The following is a 14,535-nucleotide window of genomic DNA, read 5'->3' as shown; positions in this document are numbered from 1 at the left end:
GTAAGATCCGATTGCTAAATGCAGAAGAACTGCAAAGTTTCAAACTTTTTACAATCTGTCTGTTTAAGGTGGAATGGTTTCTCTCATGTCTTAAGTATTTTTTAATACCCCTTTCCTCCGCCAAGTTCTACACCTCTACAACTAAAGTTTCCTTGAACAAAAATTTATAATCATAAATCTTAATTTTAGACATCCCAGCCTTGAGTTTCTTGTCAATTCATCTTAAGACAGATTGTTGATGTTATGGTGGATGTATTGATAGGACGGCCATTCATTCGCCTTCCTTCCTACTCCTATCCCCCATCTCCTTTGACTTCATGTTTCTTGTTGCCGTGTTGTCGTTGTGCAAATAAATACCTGCCTCCCGCCTCTGAAAATAACCGGGTGCCTAATTCTCTATAGTCGGAACAGGAAATTGTGTACGTGTAGCGAGGGGCCAGACTTCAGACATTGCCTTAGATCATTGAACCCTATGTAGTAAGTGATAGTGACCTTTTGACATAGTGCAACCATCTTGGGGTTTCTCTGTACAAACCCATGGGATCAGAGAGAGGCTGGAACCCTAAATAGTCTGGTCCTGTTTAGTCATAGTCTTTGCATGTAATATTAGTCCAGGGCCCAGGTTCATAAAGCTGTTCAGCAGAAAATACTGCTTCTGTTAAGCAAGATTTATTAGTGCTTAGCAAGTTAATGTGCTTAGCAAATATTTTTCTAAGCTAACATTCAGAGGGGCACCAGTTGCGACAATGTGTACTTCATTTCTGGTTCCCTATTTCTGCTAAGCAATATTTGTTGTGCTTAGCAAGTTTATGCGATGTTACAGGCTTTTCCGAAGTTTTCTCCCAGATTACCCATGTTGTAATGTTGGACAAAATGTCCTTGAGTAAAAGAGCAACAGGAGGGCAAATGCTGTATCTCAGTTTACACTTATTTTATGTAAATTTATTTTGTAGATATTTTGGCTCGTCTTGAATGGTGGAATCAGGTGACTCAAACTTGGCACTGATGTCTTGAGGTTGTGCCCCTGTTCTTATTTCTCGGCAATGTGTGTCCACACAACTGTTTCATCTTGTTTGTGTCAGGAAACAAATTGGTGATTATCAAATGCTGAAACTTTCAGTAGTAAACATGTTTACACATGTTTAGTCATCTATGTCTGATACCCTATGTGCATAATGATACAAGTATTGGCAATCATCATTTATAAGAGCACAGTCTATTCAACTTATAATATGAGATTGGTCTAATATAGCCTCACAATAGTTTAAGGTAGGGTCATTTGATTCAATTTTTTTTAATAATTTTGCCTATAAATCATTAATATGTTGACAACATCAATATATTCCCCTACCTTTAAAACAAATTATATTTTGATAAAATAAGGGACAAAACTTGACAATTGCAGTAAAATCCTTTACAAAATGCAGGTTTTTTTTATGAGAAGTCTTCTAAAAAAAAAAGCAGTGTCAAGTTTGTTATCGTTGTCAGATTGACCCTGTTTGAGGAAGACGTCCCCTTGTCATTACAAGCTTGAAGACATCCAGTTATGTCATCTTGAATCAACCAGTTTCTTTTACAAGACTCAGCATTTTGCGCCCAGTGCAGCAGTTGCTGTGTTCTGATCCACTATCCAGCAATAAACGGTTCAGTAACGGGGAAGTGAGCAATAATCTTGAAAAGGTCAAAACATAATCACATGTCAACGTTTCTTTAGCAGCATGCACTCAGTCTGCACTTTAAGCATTTAAGGTTGGATATATTCAACAGTTGTTCCTAGAAACTAAAAATTAGTTTTTCAGTCTTCCTGCCTTTAAATATTCGCACCTTTTAATTCAAGGTTTGATAAAATCATTTCTCACTTTAGGCAGGATTTCACAAGTTAGGCCCTATTGAATCTCATTTTAAATCTCAAATTATAAAATAAAATTTTTATTGTAGTAATCATAAATGATTGCAAATTGAAAGTTTGCAAAAGAGTATCAAATACGAGATGATGTTCTATCTGACAAGTAAAAGGCATCTCAATTAATAACTTTGTAGAAAAGGAAATAATTTGGAAATTTAAAACTGGATCAAAATACTGGTGAAACTTTATCAACATATCATGGGACTCCTTTACAGCAGGAGCAATCATCTAGCTGTGGGTTGGCGGAAGTTTTAATTCATGCAGAGAAAATATGAAAAAACTATAAATACACACAAGGTCATGAAGCATCTGGGCCCAATTTCATGGCTCTGCTTACCGTAAGCACAGAATCAACGCTTATGGAAGCAGGAAATTATGTGCTTACGGCAAGCGTATTTCTCTGGTTAGCGGCGAATTTTGACTTCTGCGCGTGCGTACTCCACTTTTCTAGGCATTCTACGCTTACAAGGCTAGCGCAGAAATTTGGCGCTTGCACGTAAGCAGGGAATCGTGATCGTAAGCGCAGAATTCGGCGGTAAGCAGGGCCATGAAATTGAGCCCTTATCTTACCTGACCCCACCCTCCATACAACCCCAACATCACATGAAACCAGTTGCACTTTGAATTAATCCCAGGAACCAAGGATGTCCCATACAGGTACCCACCCTTGTTGTTGTAAGTTTAGATCAACGTTTACACTAAACAAGGAATGTTTTTCTTTATGGTAGCTATTTTTAGTGGTATTTTATTTTGACTGGGTCTGATTTTTTAAAAATGTTGTCATCACCCTGGGTTTACCTGTGGTTTATATAAAGTGCCACATTTCCCCTCTGTCTGCACAACCTTTTCTTGTCAAAATTATGTTTCTTTAAGACATAGGGCAGGGCTCACTTTTAGGATGGTTACTGGATAGGTTATATTTTACAGTTTTATACTTTCAATATTAAATATTAATAATAACAATAATAGTAATAATATTGAAGTCTTATATAGCACACGTATCTACCAAACAAGGTACTCAAGGCACTGAGTATATACAAACTCTCAGAAAGATAGGTTATTACAGTGATGAATTCTGAGACCCAACTAGCTAGCACCTTATCAGGGTTTACAATGTGCTACGGTGCATACAGCAGCCACAACCAGGAACACCGGGGCGAACCCCTTCTCTTTACAATAAGTGCACTGGGTTCTTTTACATGCGTTACACAAAACATGGGACCAACGGCTTTACGTCCCATCCAAAGGACGAATATTGTTTGGTACCAACATTCTGTGTTTTGGAAGGCATCTAAACCAGAGTTTTTCCAGAGAGTACATCCATAGAATTACATGGACTCTGTTGCCTCTTGTCTTAACCTTGGTGCCCCTCCAAAAGTTGCCCATACTCTTTAAGAATTTCAAAAAGGAAGTGCCCTTTGCAAAATGAAAATTGCCTTACCCTCTCAAATATGAAATTCAAGGCATGAGAATGGTTCGTAATTTAGCTATTCTTTATTTAATACCATGGGCATTTCATTTGTTATGCAAAAAAAGGCAGGTAAATTACAACAACCTTCAGCTAGTCAGTTATGTGCAAACATTATCTGTATCATATCTAATGCGCTGCGCTATTGACGTAGTGGGGCTATACCCAATATGTATGTGTGTATGTTTCCTTTAACTGGGATACATTGTAGAAGTAAAGCGGAGCGGATGTTGCCCCCAGATTTACCCCCTCCTTCTAGCCACACCCCTTCCTTCAGTCCCCTTTCTCCCTATCTCCTTTAGTAATTATGTATGACAGCTTATTCCTCATGTACTATATCTCAATAAACTTAAAGAGAAGGAATTCAACGTGGTCTTGAGTAACTCAAGACGGCCAAAGGGGGTTATGATGAACATGTCGTCTTGCATAACCAATGCTACAACTCCTCAGGGGTCGATTTCACAAACTTAGGACTTATGACTGGTACCAGGACTCCTTTAGGAATTATTAAAAACTTAAGGCTGGTCCTTAGTTAGGACAGTATAGGAAGAGTAACTCATCCTATCTCAAGATAAGGCTAGTCTTAACTCTTTGTACAACTCCTTCAGGTCTGCTCTCTTCTTTAAGTTTGTGATTGATGAACTGATTGAAACTCAAGACAGTTTGTAAGATGTCCCATGTCTCAATCATCAGGAATAGATTTCTTCCCAATTGGACCGATCCCTGACATTTAGATAATACATTTTCTTGAATGTTTAAGTCAGGATTTCAGATCAGTTTCCTGAATAACTTTAATAAAACACAGCAAAGGTCAGCTCTCCACCCTAGAGTCAATGACCTTAGTTGATAATGATTTCTATTCATCCAACCTTCCCATTGCCACATAGTTAAAATTCTTAATTTGTTGAATCGAGAATTCTGAACTGTGGTAAGTTTTGAGTATCGACGATCAAGGTCCTATGGTTGGGTATTCAACCCAGACAGTCAGGTGTGCTGGTATTGTTTCACGCCCCTTTTCATAACAAACAGTATTCTGCAGGATGCTCGTTATCCAGAACTAAAGGAAATTCCAGTCAAGTTTGTCTAAACCCTTTCATTGGATGAAGGTATGCTAAGCCATTGAGGAAGGAATGCTGGCTCAATATTTTGGTACTCGGACCTCTACAAGTTTTGCTTGGTATGAAATGATACAAACAAAACCTAATGACTACGCCATTTTATTATTCTCACATTCAAATCAATGTAATCCAAACTGAGGCTTGAAGGAATGTTGTCAGATCAGGGCCCAGGATGTTAAGCAGAAAATACTGACTCAGCAAATTTCTATGCTAAGCAAAACATGGATGGGGCACTAGTCACAACATTGTAAATGTTATAGACTTTTGGCTGGTAACCAACAAGGATTACCACACAAACAGGTTCTTCATCTGTCATCCCTTATTGTTATCTTCAATTCTGTACACAATTTGTTTTCAAAACACAGCTTGACAGTTAGGCCGTGTCCGAAACGGCGACTTGGGCTACAGCTACGGCTAGATCGCGCGCGTCTGCTATTCTTCAACACTGGTAGACGAGCTGATGTAGACGTAGCTGTAGCCGAAGTCGTCGTTTCGGACACGGCCTTAGTTCGTTATTTGTGGATAAAACCATCTTTCATGTCAGTAATTCTACATCTCTTATGATTGGTTTAGTCCCTGGACTCAGTCTAACAAAAGCTCTAATGATCCGTAACCACTTCTACTGACAAGCTGTCTGATTTGGGCGGAGCCGTATCAAAACATGACACTGTCTGACAAAGTTGAGAGAACAAAAGAGTCGTATGGCGTAACCAGGAGATCGCTATGGGATGGGAATAAATGATGGGTAAGAGATGTTCTGGCCCAACTTGATAAGTTTCAAGCACCAAGGGTTGAATAGAGATCTTCAAAGGGTGCTTGAGGAATGGAATTCACTGGGAATTTTCAGGATTTGCCTGTTACAGAATCAAATGGTTATTGAGTCTGGGTAGTATGTAAGGAGACAGTGATAGCTGCTACTGGCTTATTCTTAACCACAGAAGTCCTAAAAGGCAGCCATTTTGAAGTTTCACATGTGTATACTGATTGCACATGGCTTTAAAATGGCTGATGAAACTGAAGCTTAAGCCATAGCCAATGACTGTTTTTAAACAGTCATTGGCTATGACTTCAGCTTTGTCTATGGCAAAAGGCTGCATCAGTTAGGCTTATATAACATTGAAGAATATGGCATCCAGTGGTCTAGCCATAGTCAATAGTTGAGCCATAGCCAATGATCTAGCCACAGTCACAGCTGCATATAAAACTGGCAATTCACACAGTATTTTAAAAAACATCTTTATAGTCTATTGTTTCAAGGGTTCAGTCAGTGTCTTACCCTTATCCTAAAAAGGCGGCCAAAATCAACCCCCAATCCAACATCCGCTGCAATAACCGACATCAGGTAGACAAAATAACATGACTGTAGCATTAAGACGGTTGGAGAAGCGCCATTTGAAATATTGATCGTCTAGTCTAACTACTCTTCTTAGAATTTGAAGTTTGGAGTTTAATTTTCGAAGGCTTTTTAAATCCACTGTTTCCTTTGATGAAACAAGTTCATGTTATGATTAGATTAGATTTACTTTAACCTCGACTGGTATAGCGTCATTCTCAGTATTACTTGTCAAGTAACCTTTTTTTCTGAGAATCTGAGGTTAAAGTTTAAGACTTCTTGAGGTGACTGTCTTATGGCAAAACAAGAAAGAACCACGCAAGAATTGACAACCTTCTTTTAACTTCAAAGGAACCATGTTCAATTCGCTAAGAATAAAACAGCAAGTCAGCATGTATGAAATAAAACCACAGCTAATTCACCTGGCGTGAAATTTGATTATAAAGATCCTCCAGCCGGCTGGATTTGCAGTAATGAATGCTAATTGGCCTCAAAAATGTTTTTGCTATTTTTATCAACCGTGATTTCCTGAAGGGAGTGGGAGGAATCAGGAGGTAGGTCTAAAACATTTACGTGTCATTATCAAGGAGGTAGACTTGTTTGTAGATGTCATGTCATAGTCCGACTGTTTTGTCAAAGACAGCTATACTTTTTCTTGGAGTCCTCTCTTTTTGCTTCAAAAATGTACAGTTGTTTATGATTCTGTTTTTTTTTCAAGCTCAAGTACTGTGTAATTAATTTTCTTTGATAAGATTTCAGTATGTCTACTTAGGAACATATTTTAAACACTTTCACATTGCGGTGTCAAATTAAAAATATACATCTTTCTCCAAGAAAGAAGTGCTTGAAATACAAACTTCCAGTTTGTGGAAACTTCTGGAACTTTGCAGACAGAATATGATGCTACCTAAAGTCAGTCTTAGGGTTAAATTATGAAACATGCAGCATAAAATACCAGCTGATCATGCAGTAAATAAGACCAATTGAACTTCTAATCATAAGCCTTATATTGACCCATTTCACCTGACGTCACCTGACGTCATCAGAAAAATCTTGAATGCGCCATACTGGTAGGCAATTTCACTGTGCGTTTTCATATATAACTCTTTGCATAGAGTATGCTGTGCGTTATGCAGTGAAGTGCGCATTTTAGGCGATGCGGCGTTAATACACGTAAACCTAACTGCCCACCAACATGGTGAGCGTGGCATTAGTCGCCGCGTGTGACGCAAATGCAAGGGGTCAATATAGGGTGCGTTCGTTTAGCTTCCCTGGGTTGACTCCGGTGTGTGGCAGGTTTTTTTTTCCAGGACGAACGTGTGCAGATAATTACCCACGTTCGTTCTGGAAGTAAAAACCGCCACACACCGGGGTCGACCCAGGGAAGCTTAACGAACGCACCCACTATAGTTGTCCATGCTGTGTTTTTAGGGGAGTAACACCTACTCCAAACCAAGTAATTTTACATTCAGTATTTAGCAGTTTTGCTGAAACCTTGTCCTTTCATTCAGGGAGACTTATCACATGAGACCGGGTTGGGTGGGGGGGGGGGGGGGGGGGAGTACCTCTGCACTTACAGGGGAAATGTTTACCTCTGACAAAGGTTGGAAATCGTCAAGCTGGCACCATCACAACCCATTGTCATTCCTCACATACCTAGACCAGCCTAGACCCAAACCCTGAATCTATTGTTAGCGGGTCCTCTCCTATGTGTGATAATGAAACATGAAGAACCACTCAAGAAGTTTGTTTGGACAGAAAACAACCAGACAACGAGAACCTTTTTGCGGGGCTTCTGTGACCATTTTGTAAAACTGGCTTAGCGGGAAAAAAAAAAAAAATGAATTGCTCAGTAAATATATTCAGGAACCAATGTTGTACAGGACACAGTGAGAATTAGCATGTGTTGTTTTGTGATCAGCAGTAGTAGAGTTAGACTTCAACAGGGGTTTTGATAAACACTGATATTGCACACTAGTACTGCTAGTAGAACAAACCAATGGACATGTAGGCCTACTAAGTGCTTTGTCAAAAAGTAGAGGCAACAATTGTTGTTAATTTGCAATCATAAATACTTGAAGAATTGTACAGTTAAAAAAGAAAGTATAAAAATAGGAGACATGTTTGTCTAAAACAGTATTTGATCTTGAAAATGAAAAGTTTATAGTGGTTGGAGAGGGTGGCTTCAAGATAAACTATACTATTTTTGATAGGGAGGAATAGGCCCACACATAAATAATACAATTTGCTGTTCGACTGTTTACACATTTGTTTTGTTTGGTGTGATCAACATATGACCTGACCCAGTTTTTGTTTCTATTTACAGTCAAGGATCTTGTTTATAGTTTTGTTTGAATTGTAAATAAATTTATGAAGGACACACTACCCATTGAGAAGCAGTCAATAGATTTAAAACGTTTGTTGATTCAGGAAGTATGAGAGAAATCATATTTTAGTTTTCAGCATTTGTTTTTTGGTTGAGTACATTCATTCAGCCTTCAACTTTGTCCCCAATCGTGATGAAAACAACACCCACATAAAGACGCTATCATTTCCAGCATGACAGGTTACACACAGCATTGTAAAAACATACAGAATTCATGATCGTAAAACTATTTTGACAAATACATCCATGAAATGTCATCACATAAAACAGAATAAAATAATACACAATGAATTGAAATATTGCTTTTAATAGAAATAGGACACCTTAAAAAAAAATCTATAGAAAGTTGAATTATGGTTGATTTTAAAAACCCTCAATCGTTTTGTTTGAATATCAACTTGAAATACTGTCAGACAGTTTGTAAACATTTGTAAAGTTTGGCGATGATTTACCTGTAAGGGAAGTTTGAGATCAGAGAAGACAAAATACAAGTCATATTTTGTCTTCTATTGGGTCAAACCATAGCCTTGTTGTATTTTATGTTTCTGTGTTATATAAATATATAAAAGACTGTGCATAATGAAATATATATACACATTACAGATAAGCAAGGCTTTAAAGGGTCTTCAAAATCTTCTCGCTCTCTTCTTTTTTCTTTATTTTTTCTCTCCTTTTTTTTTTTGGGGGGGGGGGGGCGATTGTGGTTTATTCTGACACCCATCTTATTCATATAGAACAGTGACAGAGACTAGGTTAAATCCAGTAAAAAGTTGTAATTTTGTTTTCTCATTATTCTCAACATTTTCAGTGGAGCAACCGATACAAGTAGAGTAGAATTTGAGAGTAAATTTTGTTTTTTTTGTACATGTAGTTAAGAAGATAAACGAAAAACAGGAAATGTTTTGTTTTTGACCCCCTCAGCCTCCCCCCTTAAATGCTGTCAGGTTGCTCTAACCACGGAGGAAGAATTAGACCTGCATGCTCCAACAATTTCTATTAATTTTCAATTTGTGCAATAATTAGAAAATCCTTGATAACTGGTCTTAATACACTATCAGGCTTGATTTAGATTGCAATCTTCCTCTGTCTGTGACATTGACCCATTATCATCTCTCTCCATATCACTCAGGTAGAGGGTATTATGTCCTTAACTGCTCCTTAATTAATTGATGTAACCTGGATACACCTGTTAGCGGTGGGGATACTTCCATTGTACATACACCTGTCATTCTCTAATTTGCCTTGGAGATGATGACAGCCTACTTGGCTACATTTCTTGTATTCGCTCTACACTAGTGAGCTGTGAATGTTTGTGACAGACAGGACGTACCTTATGGAATAAGTCACTGGTGACAACCGAATTGGGAACTAAGTCACCAGTGACAAGCGAATTGGTAACTAAGTCACCAGTGACAAGCGAATTGGAAACTATAGTGCTATTCACACAACAGAAAATTTAACTGTGGGGTCCCTTGCTTAAATGTGGCATGGTTGTAAAATGTAGCAATTGTTTGAAAAATTTACAAGAGACCTTGGACAGCGCAGCAATGTTGTTGTCCTTTCACATGAGGTACACTTTGTAAAATCTTCCAACCATGTTACAATTTAGCAAGGGACCCTTGCTAAGTTTTTCTCATGTGAAAGGGGCTTAAGGCACTAAGTGAATTGGAGCCTTGAAAGGGCAAGGGCACCAAGGCATTTTCTTATTGGTAAAGGGCACCCTATGAGGAAATTGTAAGTTTCTACTGTAGCATTTCAAGGGCACCAAGGCAATGACCAGGGGGCATGGAGGCAATCGCCTTTGTTGCCTCCGTGAAGTGTCAGGCCTGCTTTGCAATGGGTTCTGGTAGTTTCTTATGGACCTTTGGCATGCTGCTTTGTCATGTTCTCCATATTCAATGAATAGCAACTCTCATTATATCAAAAAGGGGCCTGACTAATTTACACCCAGCCTTGATGTGAATACCATTTGTTTAATGAGAGATAACAAAGTATGGCCTCTTCATGATGATTACATACTTTTCTTGCTCTTTAATCATCATATATGCAACCAACTGGTCTAAGGCAGGATTTAAACATTTTCATAAACTTGTTGGTTGTTTTTTTATTCTAACGGAATACATGTAGCATTCATGGTGGGCAAACCACTTGAGGTTTTTTTGCTTATAAACTTAAGTGAGTGACAGTTCCAAATGTGTAAACCCACTGCCAAAAGTCACTCACAAATCCCTAAACATCTACCCTTGTTATCATAGCACTCCCCTCTACAAGCTTTCCCCAAATCTGTCACATTTTGACCTGAAGTTGTCAGGGCATGACAGAAACACTCCCCGAACAATGGCGTTTCTCTAGAGTTTTCTTAGACATGACAGGGAGAAAAAACCACCAAACTGACTGCAAGATTGAATGGGGCCTCAAGAGTTCTTCCCTGTCAATTTGATTGCGTGAAAAGAAAACTTGTTTCGAACATTTGTATTTAGCATCTGCTGAGATTAGTTTTGAACCGAGTTTGATAAGAAAGTTGTCCTGAGTTTGTAGACTTCTGCAACTGATTAGAAGAGAATGCAGGATGAAGCGATCTTGTTTATTCCAAGAGGAAACATAAACCCAGTGCATAAAGCGAAATGCTACCGGGGTGCTGAACAACTACCAACCAATGATTTGCCTCCTTTGGCCCCAGTGAGGGTGCTTTGGGCCCCTACTCGAGGTCACTGTTCCCGAGGTAGACCACAAACCACCTATGTGGACACCTTGTGCTGGGACTCTGGACTGCGTCGGGAAGAGCTGCGTACAGCAATGGAGGACCAACGTGTTTGGAGGGCCATCATCCGATGCTCCGCATCGACTGAATGAATGAATGAATGAATGAATGAATGAATGAATGAGGGTGCTTTTTGAGAGTGGAACGTCATATGTAAGGGGATTATTGGGGACACTACTTAGATAGTAGAAAAACAGCACAATTGTAGATCATTAAACTTGAGTAAACGGCTCAAAATATCTAACTTTTATGGTTGGAAATAATTTGCCATTAAGTGTAATTTGAGAGTCCATTAAATAAACTGTGTTTACTGGATCAAAAAGAGCGAAATCGACACACACTCCTTTATATAAGTTCATCATCATCATGTCGAACGCCATCTAGAAGCTCGAGCCTGCCCAGTGATTTTTCTCCAGATGTTCTGGTCCAGCGTGCAGGAGCAAAGTTCCTCAGCGCTGGTCAAGCCGGTGTCTCGTTTTAGTGTGTCTACAAAGGAGAGACATCTTCTCCCACGCGAAGCCATGTTACATTATATAGTCCAGGAGTGTTTGTATCATGCGGTCATACTGAGTGAATTTCTAAAAACCTCAACTACATTTGTGTTGACAGTTTGTCACATCCACCTTGAATTATCTCCAAACATGCTCTGACAGGATACTGTCCCAAACACCCTACCTCTAAACAGCAAAACAATTCCCCTTCAAACTCTAAATGAACTTCCTTGCAATACCAATTCCCTATTGGGACGGAACCTTTTATCTGGGTTCACTGCTCCCTAATTTTTTTCCCTGCCTACTTTATGTAGGTGTAGGGGCCAGGTGTGAACATGGGTCCCAAGTGAGAATCCATCACCGGTTGTTGCTAAGAAGAACTGACAGGTCATGTGAGGCAATCAAAGCTGCGTTTAATTTTGATAACTTGTGATCTCGGACTGTCACTTTAAAAATTAACTCATGATGTCACTTTGAACTCAACATTGAAAATAGTGGTTTTTTGAGAGTATGTTCAATGTTTCTGGTACTCCGATAGAAAACATTCCAAGTACGCTTCACGTGAAGGTGTTTTTTCCATCAGTTATTGTTTCTGAAATGATCTCTCTTTACAACTTGAACCAGATATTATGAGAAGAGTTCAATATTTGGGTAGTTCTCATTTGCTTTACCGACACACCTCTCATGCCTAAACACTCATCTGTGTGATTTTTTGTATAGTTTGATATAGCCCCTGAATTGCTATGGGTCATTCAGAGGACATCTTTGGTCATTGACCCAAAGATATGTAACCAACGCAAAATCAAAAATCCCAGATGAGATGTGGATTTTAGTCTTTTGTGCTTGCAGTAATCCAGCACCTATGTTGAGTATTTGCTAAGCTCTTAGTCCTAGAGACTACAGAAGTAAGAAGCTATTCAACGCAAGTCTCATAGCATCTCTTGAGGGATTTGCGTGAATACTAGAGATCCGTAGAGGAAAAGCTGAACTTCACTCAAGCACATCATGGAAGTTTCCACCATTGTGTCTTGTGTTTGAGGAGCAAGGCTTTAGACTGGTCTAAGAGAGATTTACTAGAATCTAGAAGTGCTGAACGTGGCGCCTTTATTTCTTTCTTTCGATACAACAGGCACCCTTAGGACCGAGGTTTAGAATAGCTTATGATTGACTTGTTTTTTTCTCTACTCGTTTTGATTGACAGGGAGTCAACAGTTTCTACTGAAATGAAATCTCCATCTTTACTTCTGAATAATTCAACGGCCATGTGTGCTGATATCATCAGGTCAGTTAACTTATACCTTTTTAAAAAAAAATAGTTATTTTTACTTTTTATTTTGCAGTGACAGACCAGGACATACGATAGTAACCTTGCACTTCAGTAATACATTTGGACACATTCTCAGAGAATTGGTATAAATAATTTATTTTAATACTTAGAAATTAATATTAAAACCAGGGCCCAATTTCATAGCGCTGCTTAACAGTAAGCAAATTTGCGTGCTTACTGTAGCAGAAGCAAATTGTTTAAGCCTAGCGTATTTCACAGGTTAGCAGAAAAAATGGGCGGCCATGTTGCGTGTTTACTGTGGATTTGCATTGTGACGTCATTTATTTTCAAGATACAAAGTAAATCTGAGAATTTGAACAAAATTGTCTAAGATCCAGTGAGATGAATTCATTTCCAGCAACAAGAACCACTTACACATTGAAAAATGACCACAATGAGCATCGCTAAACATAAACATAAACATCTTAAGAAAACACAAAGTTACAAACCACCTCAAGAGCCAAGTCATGGGAAAGTTTGCCTTAAAGGCAGTGGACACAATTGGTAATTGTCAAAGATTAGCCTCCACAGTTGGTGTATCTCAGATATGCATAAAATAACAAACCTGTGAAAATTTGAGCTCAATCGGTCATCGAAGTTGCGAGAGAATAATGAAAGAAAAATAACCCTTGTCACACGAAGTTGTGTGCATTTAGATGGTTGATTTCGAGACCTCAAGTTCTAAATCTGAGGTCTCGAAATCAAATTCGTGGAAAATTACTTCTTTCTCGAAAACTATGGCACTTCAGAGGGAGCCGTTTCTCACAATGTTTTATACCATCAACCTCTCCCCATTACTCGTCACCAAGTAAGGTTTTATGCCGATAACTATTTTGAGTAATTACCAACAGTGTCCACTGCCTTTAATGAGTCGCCACATGTCTGTTTCTAACTGACCCAAATCAATACTCACGGATCAGAGACTAAATTGACATCAATGACCTTCTTAACAAAATAGACAAAAAGTTTCCTCCAAGTCTAAGACTTTCTGTGGGAGATAATTTTGATAGACATTCTGTATACACAATTATCGTTAGAAAGTGCTTCCAGATTAAATCACTTGATTTCAGAATGAAACTTGACATATTATGGATACTTCCTGTCTAAGAACCTCTTTGATGAAGGCACTCAGACTAAGCCTAAATGCAAACTTAGCAGTATGTAACTTTCTGCAAGACGCTTTTTATTCTCGCACACACAGATTTGACACATGTTGTTTCTTTGAAGACGTTAGACCACCTTTTAGATTTGGATCCAATGCCTAATTGCTATAACCTCTTACCCTCTTTCATATAATAACTTGATAAATTCTACCTCATTCTACACTTCTTCTAGTAATTGAAACGATTACTTCTAAGACTCCACCATCAATCAAAATCAGAAATGAACTGTCGAATATTTTGTCTGGAGTGACAAAATGGGCTCTAGTCATGAAGTCTACCCAATTATGAAATGTCTTACTCTTTGCAGTCTTGAATGCTCATCTAAGCACACTCAGCTTTATCTCCACCTTCCCCGAAACCAATACGGCTTTTCAATTTTCTGTGACCTTTGAAAGAAAATTTCTCTCCGATAATGCAACTAGAAGGCCTCCTTAAAATGAGTCTCAAATTTGTTGAATTGATTTGATCTATTAGGTGTTTATACACATAGACCCTAAGGCTGGACTAATACACCACATTTTTCACAGAGCCTCGATAATCCAAACTGGTTTTTGGTAAATCCCTGATTGTGCACATGGAAAA

At 38.6% G+C, this 14,535-nt stretch overlaps 2 protein-coding genes across 3 annotated transcripts in view; one reads left to right on the top strand and one right to left on the bottom strand.

Annotated features, from left to right (window-relative positions):
• The window catches only part of LOC139942349 (cyclin-dependent kinase 7-like), an 82,109-nt gene that overhangs the window by 49,618 nt on the left and 17,956 nt on the right, over positions 1-14,535 (top strand). For both annotated transcript variants that reach the window (XR_011786653.1, XR_011786652.1), the window contains exon 11: positions 12,665-12,745. The gene's annotated coding sequence lies outside the window, so the exon portion shown is untranslated. The remainder of the gene's footprint in view (positions 1-12,664; positions 12,746-14,535) is intronic.
• LOC139942350 (uncharacterized) overlaps positions 1-14,535 on the bottom strand; it is a 44,146-nt gene that overhangs the window by 21,040 nt on the left and 8,571 nt on the right. The window lies entirely within an intron of this gene.

Source organism: Asterias amurensis, chromosome 9, assembly GCF_032118995.1.
Source record: "Asterias amurensis chromosome 9, ASM3211899v1".
In the NCBI taxonomy this organism is placed as follows: domain Eukaryota; kingdom Metazoa; phylum Echinodermata; class Asteroidea; order Forcipulatida; family Asteriidae; genus Asterias; species Asterias amurensis.
This window is presented reverse-complemented; position numbering and strand designations above follow the sequence as displayed.